The sequence below is a fragment of the Salmo salar genome, chromosome 06 (genome assembly GCF_965601325.2).
Source record: "Salmo salar chromosome 06, fSalSal1, whole genome shotgun sequence".
Classification (NCBI taxonomy): domain Eukaryota; kingdom Metazoa; phylum Chordata; class Actinopteri; order Salmoniformes; family Salmonidae; genus Salmo; species Salmo salar.
The window spans coordinates 80,662,160-80,680,377 of record NC_138296.1 but is presented as its reverse complement, the minus strand read 5'-3'; positions in this window follow the sequence as shown (position 1 = coordinate 80,680,377).

Sequence of the window (18,218 nt, the reverse complement as noted above, 5' to 3'; positions counted from 1 at the left end):
TGGTTGGTCGGGCCAATTGAGGTAGTATGTACATGAATGTATAGTTAAAGTGACTATGCATATATGATAAACAGAGAGTAGCAGCAACATAAAAGGGGTGGGGGGGGCACACAATGCAAATAGTCCGGGTAACCATTTGGTTACCTGTTCAGGAGTCTTATGACTTGGGGGTGAAAACTGTCGAGAAGCCTATTTGTCCTAGACTTGGCACTCCGGTACCACTTGCGATGCAGTAGTAGAGAGAACAATCTATGACTGGGGTGGCTGGGGTCTTTTACAATATTTAGGGCCTTCCTCTGACACCGCCTGATGTAGAGGTCCTGGATGGCAGGCAGCTTTGCCCCAGTGATGTACTGGGCCATACGCACTACCCTCTGAAGTGCCTTGCGGTCGGAGGCCGAGCAATTGCTGTACCAGGCAGTGATGCAACCGGTCAGGATGCTCTTGATGTTGCAGCTGTAGAACCTTTTGAGGATCTCAGAACCCATGCCAAATCTTTTTAGTCTCCTGAGGGGGAATAGGCTTTGTTGTGCCCTCTTCACGACTGTCTTGGTGTGTTTGGACCATTCTAGTTTGTTGGTGATGTGAACACCAAGGAACTTGAAGCGCTCAACCTGCTCCACTACAGGCCCGTCGATGAGAATGGGGGCATGCACAGTGCTCTTACTCACGTCGGCTACGGAGAGCGTGATCACACAGTCGTCTGGAACAGCTAATGCTCTCATGCATGCCTCAGTGTTGCTTGCCTCGAAGCGAGCATAGAAGGGATTTAGCTCGTCCGGTAGGCTCGTTTCACTGGGCAGCTCGCGGCTGTGCTTCCCTTTGTAGTCTGTAATAGTTTGCAAGCCCTGCCACATAAGATGAGCGTCGGAGCCGGTGTAGTATGATTCAATCTTAGCCCTGTATTGACGCTTTGCCTGTTTGATGGTTCGTCGCAGGGCATAGCGGGATTTCTTGTAAGCTTCCGGGTTAGAGTCCCGCACCTTGAAAGCGGCAGCTCTACCCTTTAACTCGGTGCGAATGTTGCCTGTAATCCATGGCTTCTAGTTTCCGGTATGTACGTACAGTCACTGTGGGGACGACGTCCTCGATGCACTTATTGATAAAGCCAGTGACTGATATGGTGTATTCCTCAATGTCATTGGAAGAATCCCGGAACATGTTCCAGTCTGTGATAGCAAAACACTTCTGTATTTTAGCATCTGCTTCATCTGACCACTTTTTTATAGACCGAGTCACTGGTGCTTCCTGCTTTCATTTTTGCTTGTAAGCAGGAATCAGGAGGATAGAGTTGTGGTCGGATTTACCAAATGGAGGGCGAGGGAGAGCTTTGTACGCGTCTCTGTATGTGGAGTACAGGTGATCTAGAATTTGTTTCCCTCTGGTTGCACATTTAACATGTTGATAGAGATTCGGTAGAACTGATTTCAGTTTCCCTGCATTAAAGTCTCCGGCCACTAGGAGCGCCGCCTTATTTCCTTATACAGCTGACTGAGTGCGGTCTTAGTGCCAGCATCTGTCTGTGGTGGTAAATAAACAGCCACGAAAGTATAGCTGAGAACTCTCTAGGCAAGTAGTGTGGCCTGCAATTCCACAGGGCCCGAGTGGTCATTGAATGATTTGGTGAGAATGAAAATGATGTTAACCATATGCCATGGCCGTCTCAGTCACCAGATCTCAACCCAATTGAGCCCTTTCTGGAGCGGCTCGAGACAGCGTTTTACACCACCATCAACAAAAAGACCAAATTTTGAATTTCTCATGAAAGATTGGTGTTGCATTCCTCCAACAGTGTTCTAGGCACTTGTAGAATCTATGCCAAGGCGTATTGAAGCTGTTCTGGCTCGTGGTGGGCCAACACCCTGTTAAGACACTACGTTGATGTTTCCATTATTTGGGCAGTTACCTGTATGTAACATGTAAAATATTATTAGACTACATTTGTGAGATTATTGAAGATCTCTTGCACATATGAACATAATTGTATCCATTGATAATGCAGCCATCAGAAAATGTCTGCTGTTCAAAGACATACAGCATCACATGTACAATCTTTCACATTGTGGTCTGTGAAGCTTATGTTAGGAACTCAGTGCTGCCAGTGATCAATTGACAGGACTTAATCCTAAATGGCTCCCTGTTAACAAGCAAGTGAATAGACCACTTGTCCCAAAAGAGCTGGGGGAAAGTTGAAGAGGAATTGGAATAGGGGAGGTGAGTAATTTTTTGAAACAGTCATCTTTTCACTCACAGGATACAGTATTGTTGATTCGCTGTCACCTAAGAAAACCCTTAACCCTAACCTTGACCTCAAACACCTAACCCTAACTCTTAAGCCTAAAATAGCCTTTTTCCTTGTGGGGATCAGCGAATTGTCCCCACTTATTCCTAGTTTTGCTATCCTTGTGGGGACCAGAAGTCCTAAAAATCAAACAAACACAAAGTGATTCTTCACCCCATATCACCTGTAAACTCACTCCACTCACACAGTGAGCTCCCGTTCACATGGGTTTGTTTTTATTGACCCAATGTGTTGACACCATTTGACCAGACCTGTAACGATTCTCCTGGGGATTATTAACCCTTTCAAAAGGTGAATCTGCTTGACCCATGCCGTTGTTAGATCAGAACAGCCTTTTCTAGTGCCTTTGTACCAACAGGGAATGTATCCTGCATGCCCAGTCAGTAATTTGTTTAGATAGCTGGCTAGACTAAATTACCAATCCTTGTTGTCCTGACATGGGCTGCTAATGCACAACCAAATTTCCAAATTGCACCTTGTGTATTCTAATATTAGAACTCAGTCAAGGTCTCTACCTACTGTTGTGTCCCTCCTCCTATGTCGCCTAAGCCTAGGGCTAGGGCTGGCCCTGTGTACCAACAATAACTGTCCTTAAGCAATTCAGAAGAACAGAGAGAACACGTAGTCTGGGCTCCATGGCCCTGCCATTGCAGATATAGAACCAGGAATGACAAAACCACAAACAGATAAAACTAAATGAAAGAGTCTTCATATCCACCTGAGGCAGGATTTTACATTCAATTCAACTTTGTCCCCGAAGGTCAATTTTATTGAAGTGAATTATACACATACAACACCCTCTCTGACCCCGGTGAACTCCACTGTCTCTGGTTGATTCATTCATTTAGTGATTTATTGATGGATTTAATGAATTACTTAATTTAAAACACACAGTTAAAACATCAAAGCAATAGCAGCACGTTGGTCGTTTATTAGTTTATCAATCATTCAGTACTTTTGCAGGTTCTTAAAGCTGAATAATATCAAAACAAAAAGAAAGCTCTGATTACATATCATGATATTAAAAAACGATTCATTGATATGAAAATCTATTGATAGAGGGGGACATTTCATTTATAGAAAATTATTAATTTGATAGAAACTATTACATTTGCTCCTTACTACACAGCAGACCAGAGTATTACAGCAGACCAGAGTATTACAGCAGACCAGAAACTAGAAAGGACAGTTATCAAAAGGAGGAATCCCGGTAGTCTGCATACCTTTAATGAGCTGTGAGCAGAGTACCAGGCTGCTGGGTTCACTCTTCTTCTCTAGTGCCATGGAGAACATGGCTGACCTACTATACCCACCAGCCAGCCACCTTCAAACGTTTTCAATGATGTGTTCGAGTTGTAGTTGCAGTTTCATTTAGCTTGTGATGACCCCATATTAAGTGTGCTATTTCATCCTCACATAGCATCAAAAAGGTTACACCATTGGTTTTGGTAAACGTGTCAACTCACTTGATGAACATTACTTAGCTCAGATTAAGGGGTTTCCCACAGAATCATTTTTTTTATGGAATCCACTGAGAAACTGAATGAACCGTGACTGACGTCTGTCTGTCTCCGTCTGCTGACCAGTCAAATGTTTCTGCTCATATTTACGCTTCTCCCTTTGTACTTTCACCCCTTTGTAGCTATTCCAGAAGAACCATCATGGCAACACATCGAAATCCGATAATTGAAGTCATAAAATATAAACTCTTTGTCACAGCTCCTCCTGCTGAACAGTGGCTCCATTAGAATCTGTGTCTGAGTTTCTAGAAAACCACATTCCCATGGTCTCAGCTGAGAGGGTGAACTCAAATCAACTCCCTTCAACACTCCGAACCCCCCGCCCATGCCACTCACTAAGCTAATCAGTGGAGAGCATTCTGGTGAAAAATAGCATTCTGGTGGGGGAAGATTTAATTCGATATGACGTCATTTGAGTTTAAGGAACAGTTCTCTGTATGCGCAAATCATTGTCATTTGGAGAGGCAGGGGATGTAAAATATGTAGTTTAGTCTGAGCTTATAGACCTCTCCTCTGCCCCACCAGAGGCAGTGACAGCATCACTATCTGTGGGTAGAACAGAACCAGAGGCTGAACATCAGGTGACTGGAGTCATAGCAGAGTGGTGCTCACAGATCTGGGACATCTCAGAGCACTCCAGGACAGTGTGCACGGGCCATCTGTGCAGGAATGAACATCAATCAACTGAAGCCAAACCAACAAACTGATACAAAAAATTGTTTTACTACAGAACCAAGTCAAACATGTAAATGTAATGACAAGGGGCCTCTGAAGAGCTGGCCCTATTTGAGAGGACGGACAAACAAACCATTTTACAGAACCACAGCAGCAATACATGTCCCAGAGTAGGACGGGATCAGACCACCATAACAACAGTCTAATCTCTCTGTGTGTGTGCCATTCTAAATGTTTCATTCAGCAGCCCCATGCGGACCACTGTGAGGTTACACTGATGTTACACGAGTGGTCGGAACATTATGTGAGTGGTCTGAACACTGCTTGTCCTATCTGGCACAAATTGAATCTCGTGAAACGGCCACACTAAGTCACGCACAGTGAAGGTCTGCTGAAATGAGAGGGACGTGTTGTTGTTAGGTAGAGCAGGGAAAACTGGTGCTTCGGTTAGTGTTTACAACTGACATACATCTTCCTTTAAATATATATGGCCACTGTTCTACATATGCCTCTGTATCTACCTGGTTGAATACATGTTATGCATCCAAATGGTAAAACCTGTATACATGTTACAGAACAGGAGTACACAAGACACGTGCTGGTTTTGTTGCTCCTCCACTCCACTTGTGACACAAAGACATGTACTGTATGGGACTCAAACATATCAGTCAAACAGTGCGCGCACACACACACACACACACACACACACACACACACACACACACACACACACACACACACACACACACACACACACACACACACACACACACACACACACAAAATGGAGGAGAGAGAGGAGCAGTGTTCTGCTGGGATGACATTTCACTCAATAATCTGATGACCTTTTATGATAATATTTCATTTGATCAAACACTCCTTTCCTCCAGGGAGACTTAGAGAGAGATGAAAGCCTGGGTGGCAGACACATGGACACGAGAGGAGGCTATAAGTGTTGTTCCTGCCAGTCCCTCAGTGCGTCAGACTCTGTAAAACACAGGACCAGTGTTCTGATTGGATACAGGAAGTTATGCTGTTATGAAAGCTGTAATGCACCATTAGGTGGATGTCTATTCTCTACCCATTCTGGGGAATTTAGAATATTTGCAATGATCATGGTCAACAGTTAATGTAAGACCCAAGTTTAATTAAAGTATATGTCATTACACACATGATAATTACACACAGGATAATTATAAACATGATAATTACACAACAATCCTAAAGTGGATGGAATCTAATAGTAGCCTATTAGCTGTATGGGGATGCTGTGAATGTTGCAATGGATAGAAGAAAATAAGAGGAGAAAGGTGAAAACAAGACGATGTCGTCATTTTTTGGGGGGGTGGGGGGGTGGTTAGTGTCAGTCCAGCATCCAATCATCACTCGTCAAGTTACCTCAGCGTGGCATCTGTATCCTGGGTTGCCATGGCGATGCGGTTGCTATGAGATCAATCCATCTGTAGATCACATAGTGGCTGGCGGAAATCGGACTCAGTTCTCTGCTCAAAAAGGACTCAGTTGCACTCAGTTAAAACTAACTCCTAGCTTTTACACTCTGGCTTGTCACTGAAATCCTATCACCTATCACAAAGATTTAGAAAATACATATCTTTCTAAAGGCAGAATCGATAGCCTTAATAGGAGATCAAGCTCATGCTGGAATGAGAAAGAACTAATGACTGATTCTCCATAAGCATTTATCTTAGTGGAGAGTGTGTTGAATATAAGATGGACTGTTATAGATCTCCTAACCACAGCTGCTCCCCTCACCCTCTGAGTCATAATCAATGAGATCAGTGAATAACTCCAGTATAGAACTACTCTCCACAGTTTCCGGGTTAAAAAAATCAATAGGACGTGTTTCGACAACAGCATTAGTCATACCAAAATAAACAATGAGGTCAGACTGCATTGCATAGCTAGTTATAATTAGCAACCTTTCACTACACAACTAAGGCCTGTCTGTCAGTCATGTCTAGATGGGATGCAGCTTTTGTCAAATTTGACGTCAAAATTAGATTTGTTTTGCTTTTTTGCTAAACCCGAAACCTTTTCCTAACCTTAGCTTTATTCTCCTAACCTGCTACGTTAAATCTCCTAACCTGCTGCATAAATTCTTTTAAACCTGCTACAAAAAGTCAATTTTTACAAACGCTGTATCTCTTCTAGACAATATCTTGTCTGTCTGGCCAACTGCAAGTGCCTCTTGAGAGTAGCATGCCACCCAACACAGACTGTCCCTCCCCCTTCCCCTCTCTCTCTACCCCCTTCCCTGCGTATCCCAGGGACTCTCATGCGCAACATGGTGTCACCGTATGACGCATGGCCCAGTACCTCTGACATGGGGCAGTGACAGAGCCAGGGCTCTGCCAATATACAGTACACTCAACTTCCTAATACCACCAATCAGCTTATTTACCCTGTGACCTCAGATACATGAACTTCTGGTTGATTTCTCTCCTCCATCTGCACCTCCTCCACCAGTGGCCTGGATTATCATTATCCTTCTCATCTCCCATGGGAACCGGCCTTAAACCCGCATAGAGAGAGAGAGAGAGAGCACATATTACAGACAATATGGATGGTGTGTGTGTGTGTGTGTAGGCTTTGTGTTACACATGGGCCTGTTGAGGGTCCCTATAGATAGTCTCATGTTACATGGATGTTAGAGCCTCTGGCCTTGTACAGGGAGATATCAAATCACAGCAACAGCTGTTGGCAGAGTCTACAGTACAGTACAATACTACATTATAATCATTTGTCACAACAGAAACTGGTACCGACACACACCGGATATTGGAAACTACAGAAATTGAACACACAACATAAATTGGATACACACACAGGGTCAGGGGTCAAAGGTGATGGTGAGCCCCAGTGCAGAGACCCTGGTCCTGGTTCCAAACTGGGAAATGGGAAGCACACATACCTATTGACTTTTTCAGTACTGACTGAAGTTTTCTAGCATAATGCAGCTAGTCACCATCCCACCTGAATCTGAAGGAGGTTGGTGTCAGAAGTGAGATTGTGAGGGGAATAAGGAGGCATAGGAGTCAGGTCTCCATTATGCAGGAACTGTGTGTGTCTGGTTGGCTTTTCTCTTCAGAGTTTCAGCCACAGAGAAGTGATAACGCTAAGGATCAATCAGAGGATATCACAAAATCAATATGAAAGTTACAGTCTGTTCCAATAGCTCATCATGGACCCTGTAACCTTCCCCTGTCTGGTGTTTATGATATAACCATGACTCACAGTTGAACATCTGAATCTCTCCCTGCCGCCAGAGGTTACACTCAGCCCCCCTGATGTCATGTGGCCACTCAGCCTTTTGACTGCATCCCCCCCAGGAGTGAGCTGGAGAGATCACTTGTTGCAACATTAATTAGCAGGATTAGTTCTGTACAACACGGAAGAAACGCCCTCGGATTGACAGATTACTGCAGTCAGTGATACTGCAGTGATTGAATACTGTACTTCTAAGAGCAACAAGTGATTAAAATCAGTTATGTGAGTGTGGCGAAATAGTAATTAATCCATTCTCTTTATTTAGCACATCAAAGACATTCATTATGGCAGATCTGTCAAGTTCATTGTCTGCTCAAACAGCAGAACAATGAAGCAGTTTTTTCTGTTTAAATGTTCTGATGGTATTTCATTAAAAAAAGGAGTGCCGAATTTAACTTTAAAAAGTGTATTATTATACTGTATTTTACACTAATTCTACCAATAGTGTGATTATGTTGAGCAGTTGGACTGTAACAAATGTGATCAGATGTCTCTACTGTCATGACTGTCCTATGAGGATCAGAATGGGTCAGATCAGCTTGGCAATGGATGACAGTAACCAGAGAAGGGAGCTGGTGGGGAGAAGGGGAGAAGGGAGCTGGTGGGGGGTTGACAGCTCACACCCTGTTGTAAATCAAGGAGAAAGATCTAGGGTCTCCCTCTCCAGTATTAACCAAAGGAATGTTCTTTGTTAACATACCTTTCCTGCTGAAACTAACATGTTTAAAAAGTGAATACTGGAACAATATTTCTAACATAAGAATGTGGGGAATGGTCAGAGGTGATCTAAAGAATAACTTCATATTGTTTTTTTGTGATGTCATTAAAAAGGTTATAAAGGAAATACTGTAACTTGAAAAGTATACCCACTACATGTACGAAGTCTCCATCCTCTACGTTGTATATTAAATATGAAAAATTATAAGTGTTTTTGTTAAGATAGGAATGTGATTTTAAGAGCCATGAGATAATTTGTCACCTATAAGCTTTGCATAGTAAGTAGCCACGCCCCGAGTGAGTTCAGAGAGCGTGTCAGCCTGACGGAACTGTCCCTTTCTACCAGAGTGCATAAAAGGATTTAACTTAACTTTGAACCTCAACACGAGGTGAAGAAAATAAACTCACCTCCCAGACCAGGAAAGATGGGGAGCTGCAGCCCATGTCTAAAGTGGTTTGAACTCTGAATATCAACACGAGTTAGAGGCAAGAAGCCCCAAATTCCTAATGAGTTAATTGTTACATGATTGATTTAAAAATCGGGTAACAATTAAACATAGTTAGTTGATTCGATAAATAACAGTCATCAGATTAATGAAAGTAAACTATTTACTTACGTAGGCTCATCGTTCCCCAGGGACGATAGCCATCGACGACTCCTCTCCATCGCACTCTGTTCCCCAGGGACGATAGCCATCGACGACTCCTCTCCATAGCACTCTGTTCCCCAGGGACCATAGGGCATTGATGACTCTTCATCACACTGTTCTGGGTTGTCTGCTCAATCTCGTTCCACCCTATGCCAGATTTTTTGGTGTCTGCAATAAAAAGCCATTGATATCAAATTGATAATTAGCTCATTATCATGTCAGAAATATATTTGTCAATGCACCTTTGATCTGGTGTATTTGGCTGTTTTAAATACACATCATTCTTCTTACTCAAATGTAGAAATGCTCCATCCAAGCAGAAACATACCTGATTCTACAAATCAACTAATCATATTCTCTAATGAAGGCTTTGATTAGTAGAATCCCTGTGTTACAGCTTGGCTGAAGAAACAAAAAGCCTGGACGCACACACACGCACTGGCAGGGTAAGATTGACAGTCAGGAACAGGAGTAGGCAGTGTGGTCTTGGCTACCTGTGGTTTTCCAGTGTGGTCTGAATGTACCTTTGGCCCAAATACAGTACAGCTGCAGCTGCAGCCAGACACACAATAACCTATCCATTAGACTCTCACGCAGAGAGGGTGTTGTTGTTCCCATTTGACTCTGGTAAACAATAGCATAGTCCCTCTGTGTGTGTGTGTGTGTGTGTGTGTGTGTGTGTTGCTTCAGACGGTGACAGCGGGAATGTGTCCTGGTGTAACTCTGTGGTATCCTGACAGTCATCCGTCCCAGCTTCCCTGTTGATTGGATTACTGCGTAGGAGACCGACACAGCTTTATCCCCTTGACACACACACACAGCCCTGCCTGTCCCTATCAACTGAACTGAGATCACGGCGGCGCTCGTCCTCTCACCTCGCCTTACCTCAGACGAACTCTCAGCACCCCAGTTTTATACATCCTCCCCCCACCCTCCAAGCTCCCTCTCCAGCACAAAATACAGCTCTCCTCCCCTCCTCTCTCCTCTTCAGGCAATTGGATCTTGGTTGCTAACTCTTAGCTCGCCTGGACTGATTGCTCATCTAACACTGTCTGCCCCTAGTCTTCCAAATATATCATATTTATCCATATTTTCTTCTCCTACACTTTTAGAAAAAAGGGTTCCTCGTCTGTCCCCATAGGAGAACCCTATTTAGTTCCAGGTAGAACCCTTTTGGGTTCCATGTAAAACCCTCTGAAAAAAGGGTTCGGCATGAAACCCTAAAGGGTTTTACCTGGAACCAAAAAGGTTCATCAAATGGTTCTCCTATGGGGGACAATTGCAGAACCCTTTATGGTCCTAGTAGCACCTTTTTTTCAAAGAGTGTAGCAACCATGGCTAGGTTCCAATATCCACACTATCATATCATTTAGAAATGCCCAAGACATACCTTCATTCTAAGTGGTATGTTAGTGTAGATATCAGAACAGGGCCAATGTCTATAGTATCCTAAGGGCATCTATTTCCTGGGAAATCGGGGTGTCCTAACACTGAACACACTGTGAAATCTCATAATGGGGCAAAGGTGGACATCGAAATCAATCTATAAAATGGTTCCTGGGCAAGAGCCAGAAAATATCCACCAATCACAGAAGTGCTCTCTGCCCCTGGAAGACACATAAGAGCCAATCAAGATAGCAGAATTCCTGGAAGTTGCATCTTCTATTAAGAAGCAAGAGGGTTCCAATTAAAAACAACATACCCACTGGGCACAGACGTTATAAATCAAAACCAGATGTTGAACTATTTGGTTGAGTTGACAACATTTCACCATGTCTTTGGGGGAAAAAGACAGAATGCCCTTACGTTGATGACTTTTTGCAAATCTGATCAGTTTTCCACATTGATTCAACGTCAACACAGATTTTTTTGGGTTGAAATTACATGGACACAATTCTGATTCAACCAGTTTTTTTCCCAGTGGGTGGTCACTAAACTGTACTTCGTCAAAGCTATGCCCTATTACTTTGTAATTACAATGTACAAAGTCACAGAGCAGTTATAGACAATGAGCCTGTTGTAATACATTTCTGTAGTATCTCTTCCTTTCTTCGATAGTTAGGGAGTTAACAAAATTAGGCAGCCAAGATGCCACGGCATTCGTTCACCCAGTCGGCTCGGATCAATAAACATTTCCCAGTGAACATTTCCAAGGAAATTAGGAGGAAATTATCCATCCTATTTTCAAGAACTAGACTAGAACATTGTTGAGCCGTCGTTTTTCTTCTCAGGGCCAAGTGGCACTCTTTCTGAAGGGAAAAGGCAAGGTGCAAAAAGTCCAGCCTATCACGGGCAGCTTTATGTCTAGGCTGAACTCTGAGTTCAAAGAGTACATCCAAACACCTAACGGCAGATTGACAAACCAGTTAACTGTGCCAGCGACTCCAATCCCCATCTGTCTGCTTTCCATCCATTGTCCTTTCCTTGTGTGGCCGATTAGTAGCTATGTAACCCTCTCTCCAGGACAGAACATCCCTAACACCAGCTCTATGTCTTTATCTGGTAAAAACCTGTTAGGAGTAACTACAACCTCTAAGATACTAAAATCAGGGGTGGGCAAACATTTTGGCTCGAGGCCACATGGGGATTTTGAAATTCAACAGAGGGAAGCATTTTTTTGGGGACCAATTGTTTGTTAAAATCAAATTTGCGGGGGCCTCCCAAGTGGCGCAGCGGTCTAATGCACTGCACCGCGATCCCAGGCTGTGTCACAGCTGGCCGTGACTGGGAGACCCATGAGGCGGCGCACAATTGGCCCAGCATCGTCCAAGTTAGGAGAGGGTTTGGCAGGCCGAGACTTCCTTGTCCCATCATGCTCTAGCGACTCCTGTGGCGGGCCGGGTGCATGTACGCTGACACGGTCGCCAGGTGTACTGTGTTTCCTCCGACACATTGGTGCGGCTGGCTTCCGGGTTAAGCAGGCATTGTGTCAAGAAGCAGTGCGGCATGGCTGGGTCATCTTTCAGAGGATGCACAGCTCTTGGCTTTCACCTCTCCTGAGTCCGTACGGGAGTTGCAGCGATGGAACAAGACTAACTACCAATTGGACACCACGAAATTGGGGAGAAAAAAAGGAGAGAAAATGTTTTCTCGCTGGCTGGATTTGAAGTGCCTTGTGGGCCGGATACGGCCCATGAGCTGTACTTTGCCCCCCCTTGTGCTAAATGCATACCGTAGCTGACAGAAATGTTTGTTTCTGTTTAATGCATTTATTTGTTAAAGGCATAGTTAACTGAAATACAGTAGGCTACTGATGTCTGAGTCTCAATAACCCTTTGAAGCCTGTTTCTGAATGTACAGCCTATTTTATTCAACATGGAGACAAAGAAGCTTTGGTAAAGTGTGACAGACTCCAGTATCTTCAGCAGACATCTTGTGTTATGGTTCTAGGCTGGACCAAAAGCAGACAGGGTAAAAACAGCCAGCCAGTCTCAAGGTTTTTGTCTTATTGTGCCCCTTGGACAGGGTGAGAAAGGGACATTGGCTCGACTCCACCCGCTCTGTAGACGCCACTTAGTCAATGCTGGGCACTCTCCTGCTCTCTTTTGTTCGGTTTTTGTCCATGTCTGTTGTTCTATCACCATCTCTCTCTTTACCTCCCTACTTGTTTGTTTATCTTCCTCCTCTCTCTTTCCCCCCTCCCTTACTTCATTTCTGTTTCCCTCTCCCCCCTGCTCAGGGTCAATTTAACTTGAAGTGTGCTTTAATGAAGAATGGAGCCTACATAACCTCTGAGCTGAGTGAAGCACAGGCCCTTGCTCCTGCACCAGTAAATACTTTTCCGGCTAACTTATGTTCTCTGACAAATGTGGTTAATTATTAAAGTAGAAGAACAGCACAGGGTGATGTAGAGTATCCCAAACTAGGTATGTCGCTTAAAGCCACTCATTCACACACTCGCTCTTTCCCCTCTCTTCATATCTTTCTTTTGCTCGACCTCTTTTTTTCGCCATCCTTTTCCCTGTTTTTCTCTCCCTCTCCAGGTAGATCGATTCGCGCTACCTTGATCAGTGTCATAACTGCACACCTCTCCCTCGCTCTCCTTTCCTCACTCTCCCACTTTCTCTCCTTCTCACTCTCTTTCTCCATCCCCCTCTTCCTCCCCCTCTCCTCCCGTCTGTCTGTCTGCCTCTCACCCTCCCTGGCCCTGCCTGCTGCCACACCACTCCAGTCAGTCTGCTGACCACAGAGAGAGCTGTTTTGGTGGTGAGTGAGTTGCATGGTCCCATGACTAAGGGAACAGAAAGAAAATAGGTCAGGGAAAACAAACGTATCCCTCTCTACGAAGCAGCACAGCAGAGGGCCTGATCTCTTTATGATGGAATCACACGCTGCTTCTATACTGAGTTCTGGTACTACAAGAGAGAGAGGCGGGAAGGAAACAGGTAGGGAGAGAGTTTGTGCAAAAGAGAAATACAGGTAGGGAGAGAGAGGTGGGAAGGTTACAGGTAGGGAGAGAGTGTTTGTGCAAGAGAGAAATACAGAGAGAGAGAGAGATGGATAGAGACCGGTACATGAAGAGAGAGAGAGAGAGAGACAAAGACAGAAATTAAAAGAGAGGGAGTCACATCCAAGCTGCTCCAGACCCCCAGGGCAGTGTGAGTCAGTTTCCTGGTCCTCAGTAGCTCTTTCCTGGGTAGCTGACCCCTCCGTCTTCCCTCCGACTCCAGTTCATCCACAAACTGCTGGAGAGGGGTGCTGAGTCATGTAGAGGTGGGGATGAACACACACACAAACATTGTTGAATGTGTTTCCTAAAATATGATTGGACGCAATCTCAATGGGGTCCCTTAAAAGTTCCGAGCCATGTTTCCATGGCAATAGTACCTGACACCATCCTGTCGTGACAAGATGTTTTTGGATACAGAGACATCGGGTAGCGGCGCAGCAGCTAGATTTAACACTGGAGATGGAGGGGATTTGCAGGACAACAGGCACACAACTAGTATATCCTCTATAAAACTCTCTGGTAGCCTACACAAAGCAAGGCACTTTGGCTGTTCGCATAAACATTAAACGAACTCAATGACCTCATCTGAGAAACAGAAAGCTAGAACGAGCGAGAGAGGAAAGAGGGAGGGTAACCACAGGAGGGGGAGAGAGAGAAAAAAAAATACTCATTTAGACAACTAACCATTGACGTATTTTCTACGTCTCAGATTCCTCAAAAAGAACATTTGTTTTGGGATAAATGGCAAGCAGTGTCGATAAAGCTAATTATTTGTTTTTAATAAACACCTCCAAAGGGTGAAATGTGGACACTCTTTTCACTTACATAAAGGAATGATTATGACACAGACTGAGGTTAGCCTGTGGCTAATGTTGTTCTAACTGGGAGTGATCCACACTGTCTATCACAACACAATATGGAAGTATATTCTAACCAGGTTATCATGAAATTAAGAATTACTGCATGTATTATCATCATCATCATCACAATAATCATTATCATCCTGATAAGGATCATGGCGTTGAGTGAGCATATTCATTATAGACATGATTCCCTGAGCGGCTGAGCGTGTCGGTCTGTTGGATGGATGATGGTGTGGGACCAGAGCAGGGCTCAGCAGGGGTACTAGACACAGAAGGGTGTGCCTAGGAGGGGCAGCCGCCAAGCGACAGTCAGCCCCGTCTGCTCTCTAAGTCGCTGGAGAACTGCATGACCCTGGAACAACCAATTAACAGTCAGGGGCTGGCACTGTTTGGCCAATTGCCCCACTACACCACCATCTAGACAGCACAGCCCAGAATTACACTTACCTCATCTACGGGTACGTCCCAAATGGCATCGAATTCCCTATATAGTGCACTGCTTTTAACCAGAGCCCTATGGACCCTGGTCAAAGACAGTGCACTACATAGGGAATATGATGCCAATTGGGATATGGCCCAGGGAGCCTATATTGGTAGATAACAACTAATAAAGTTAAAGGTTTGGCCTCAAAGGTTATGACTTGGTACTGTGAGGCTCTGGTCCAATATCCACACTAGAATCATTGTCAGGTGGCGTCACTCATGCGTGAGGTTCATCCCTCAGTGCAGGCAGAATCTGATGTAAGACAATGCACTAGAACACAATTTAAGAGGTCATGTATTTGGCATACATTAAGACTTGGTATGCTATGGATATTGGGAGGTAGCCTGTGAGGTTTGTTTCAAAAGAGAAACTCTGGGCCTGCACAAGGCCTTCCTGCAAAATTAAGCTTCATATTTGATTAGAATTTCCTCTTAATGTCTTCTGTTGGATCACATATCTAACATACTGTATATAACATAACCCAACATGAAATAGGCCAGAATTCAATCCAATCAAGCTTGTAGACAACACTGGCCTATTTTAACAAGCATTGGCCAGTGTTCGAAGTTCAAACACAAGGTAATCTGTCGCTAAACCATCAATACATGCTAAAATCACCCATATAGCTTATCGCTCAATTGCAGCCACCAATTTACCGCTCCCTAAAGCAAATGTCGGGGTACATTTTTTGTCCTGATTGCTGTCCATATTGGTGTCTCAGGTGGAGTTGGGATATGCAAAACATCACTGACATTTTCAACCTCTCCCTGACCGAGTCTGTAACACCAACATGTTTCAAGCAGACCATCATAGTCCCTGTGCCCAAGAAAGCGAAGGTAACCTGCCTAAATGACTACCGCCCTGTAGCACTCACGTCTGTAGCCATGAAGTGCTTTGAAAGGCTGGGCATGGCTCACATCATTATCCCAGAAACCTTGGACCCACTCCAATTCGCATAACACCCCAACAGATCACAGACACAATCTCTGTTGCACTCCATACTGCCCTTTCCCAACTAGACAAAAGGAACACCTATGTGAGAATGCTGTTCATCGACTACAGCTCAACACCATAGTGCCCACAAAGCTCATCACAAAGCTAAGGACACGGACTAAACACCTACCTTTGCAACTGGATCATGGACTTTCTGACGGGTCGCCCCCAGGTGGTAACGGTAGGCAACAACACATCTGCCACGTTGATCATCAACACAGGTGCCCCTCAGGGGTGCGAGCTTAGTCACCTCCTGTACTCCCTGTTCATCCACGACTGCGTGGCCAAGCACGATTAACACCATCATTAAGTTTGCTGACGACAACAGTGGTAGGCCTGATCACCGACGATGACAGCCTATAGGGAGGAGGTCAGAGACCTGGCCAACAACCTCTCCCTCAACGTGAGCAAAACAAAAGGAGATGATCGTGGACTATAAGGAAAAGGAGGGCCAAATACGGCCCCAGTCACATCGACAGGGCTGTAGCGGAGCAGGTCAAGAGCTTCAAGTTCCTTGGTGTCCACATCATCGTCCAAACACACCAAGACAGTTCTGAAGAGGGCACAACAAAACTGTTCCCCCTCAGGAGAGTGAAAAGATTTGTCATGGGTCCCCAAATCCACAAAAAGTTCTACAGCTGCAGAATCGAGAACATCCGGACCGGTTGCATCACCACCTGGTATGGCAACTGCTCAGCATCCGACCACAAGGCACTACAGTGGTTAGTGCGTACGGCCCAGTACATCACTGGGGCCAAGCTTCCTGCCATCCAAGACCTATATACTAGGCAGTGTCAGAGGAAGGCCAAATAATTATCAAAGTCTCCAGTCACCCAAGTCATAGACTGTTCTCTCTGCTACCGCACGATAAGAGGTACCAGAGCGCCAAGTCTAGGTCCAAAAGGCTCCTTAACAGCTTCTACCCCCAAGCCGTAAGACTGCTGAACAATGAATCAAATGGCCACCCGGACTATTTACATATACACCCCCTCTGTGTTTCTACACTGCTGCTACTCACTGTTTATCATCTATGCACAGTCACTCTATCCCTAGCTACACGTACAAATAACCTCAACAAACCTGTACCCACGCACATTGACTCGGTACCAGTGGCCCCTGTATATTTTTGTTATTTATTTATTAATTTATGTATTTTAATTTTTTACTTTATTTTGTAAATATTTTCTTAACTCGATTTTCTTCAAACTGCATCGTTGGTTAAGGTCTTGTAAGTAAGCATTTACAGTAAGTTCTACACCTGTTGTATTCGGCGCATGTGACAAATAAATGTATTTGAAGATAAGTATTCCCCATTGTGTCAGTGAACAGACTCTGGACTAATCTCAACATTGGAATATTTGACATATGAATTTGACCCTGGTCTGGTTCAAATGTGTAAACTAAGCACCCATTCAGTTGGCTGTCCCATTTACGCAACAGGCAAACTAAAATGAGTAGTGTTTCTAAGCAATGACAAGCCCCCATCTGCTCCATTTCATCCGTTTTACGCAACTAGCCTCGTCTAGAAAATCTCTTCAGAATGTCACTGGTTCACTATGATCCAAAGATTCCTTACATTTGATTTCTGGTGCTGTGTGAATAAAGTGACAATTTGAAACCACAAGATGGTAGTAGACTGTTACAATAGGATGCTCTAGTCAGAGGTTGATACTGGGCCCCGGTTTCAATGCTTGGAAAATGCTTGTTGCTTCCTTCCTTTCGGACATCATAGTTGGTGTAATTCATTTTTTTTTTTTTTTTTAAAGACAGGCAACCAAAGTTCCAATATACTCATTAGCACACCAGTATGCATGACAATGAGACATAACATAATGCTCATAAAGTCCTACAATGCATTATGACTGCATCATCAGGTTTATTGGGCGTTCTACCTAACTCTTTTCTTTCCGGGAAGCCCATTTCAAACTATTAAATTGCTTTATTTTTTCCTTTTTATAAAATTATTTTCAGGATGAGAAAATGTTATCAATGTAAACTTAATATTTTCTACATATCTGATTTTTGTTTTAAGTTGTAAGGTCATCTTTGAAAACTAACAATTATCAAAATAAAAGCTACAGCCAGGGAGAATCTAAAATGTACAAAAATAGGCATTAAAACAGGTTTCCATCCAACCTTAAGAGAATAAAGTACTTCTTGTATTTTACAGCAACAACCTGGGGAAATTAATGAGCAAATTGGAAGCTGGGGATGATTAGGTGGCCATGATGGTATGAGGGCCAGATTGGGAATTTAGCCAGGACACCAGGGTTAAC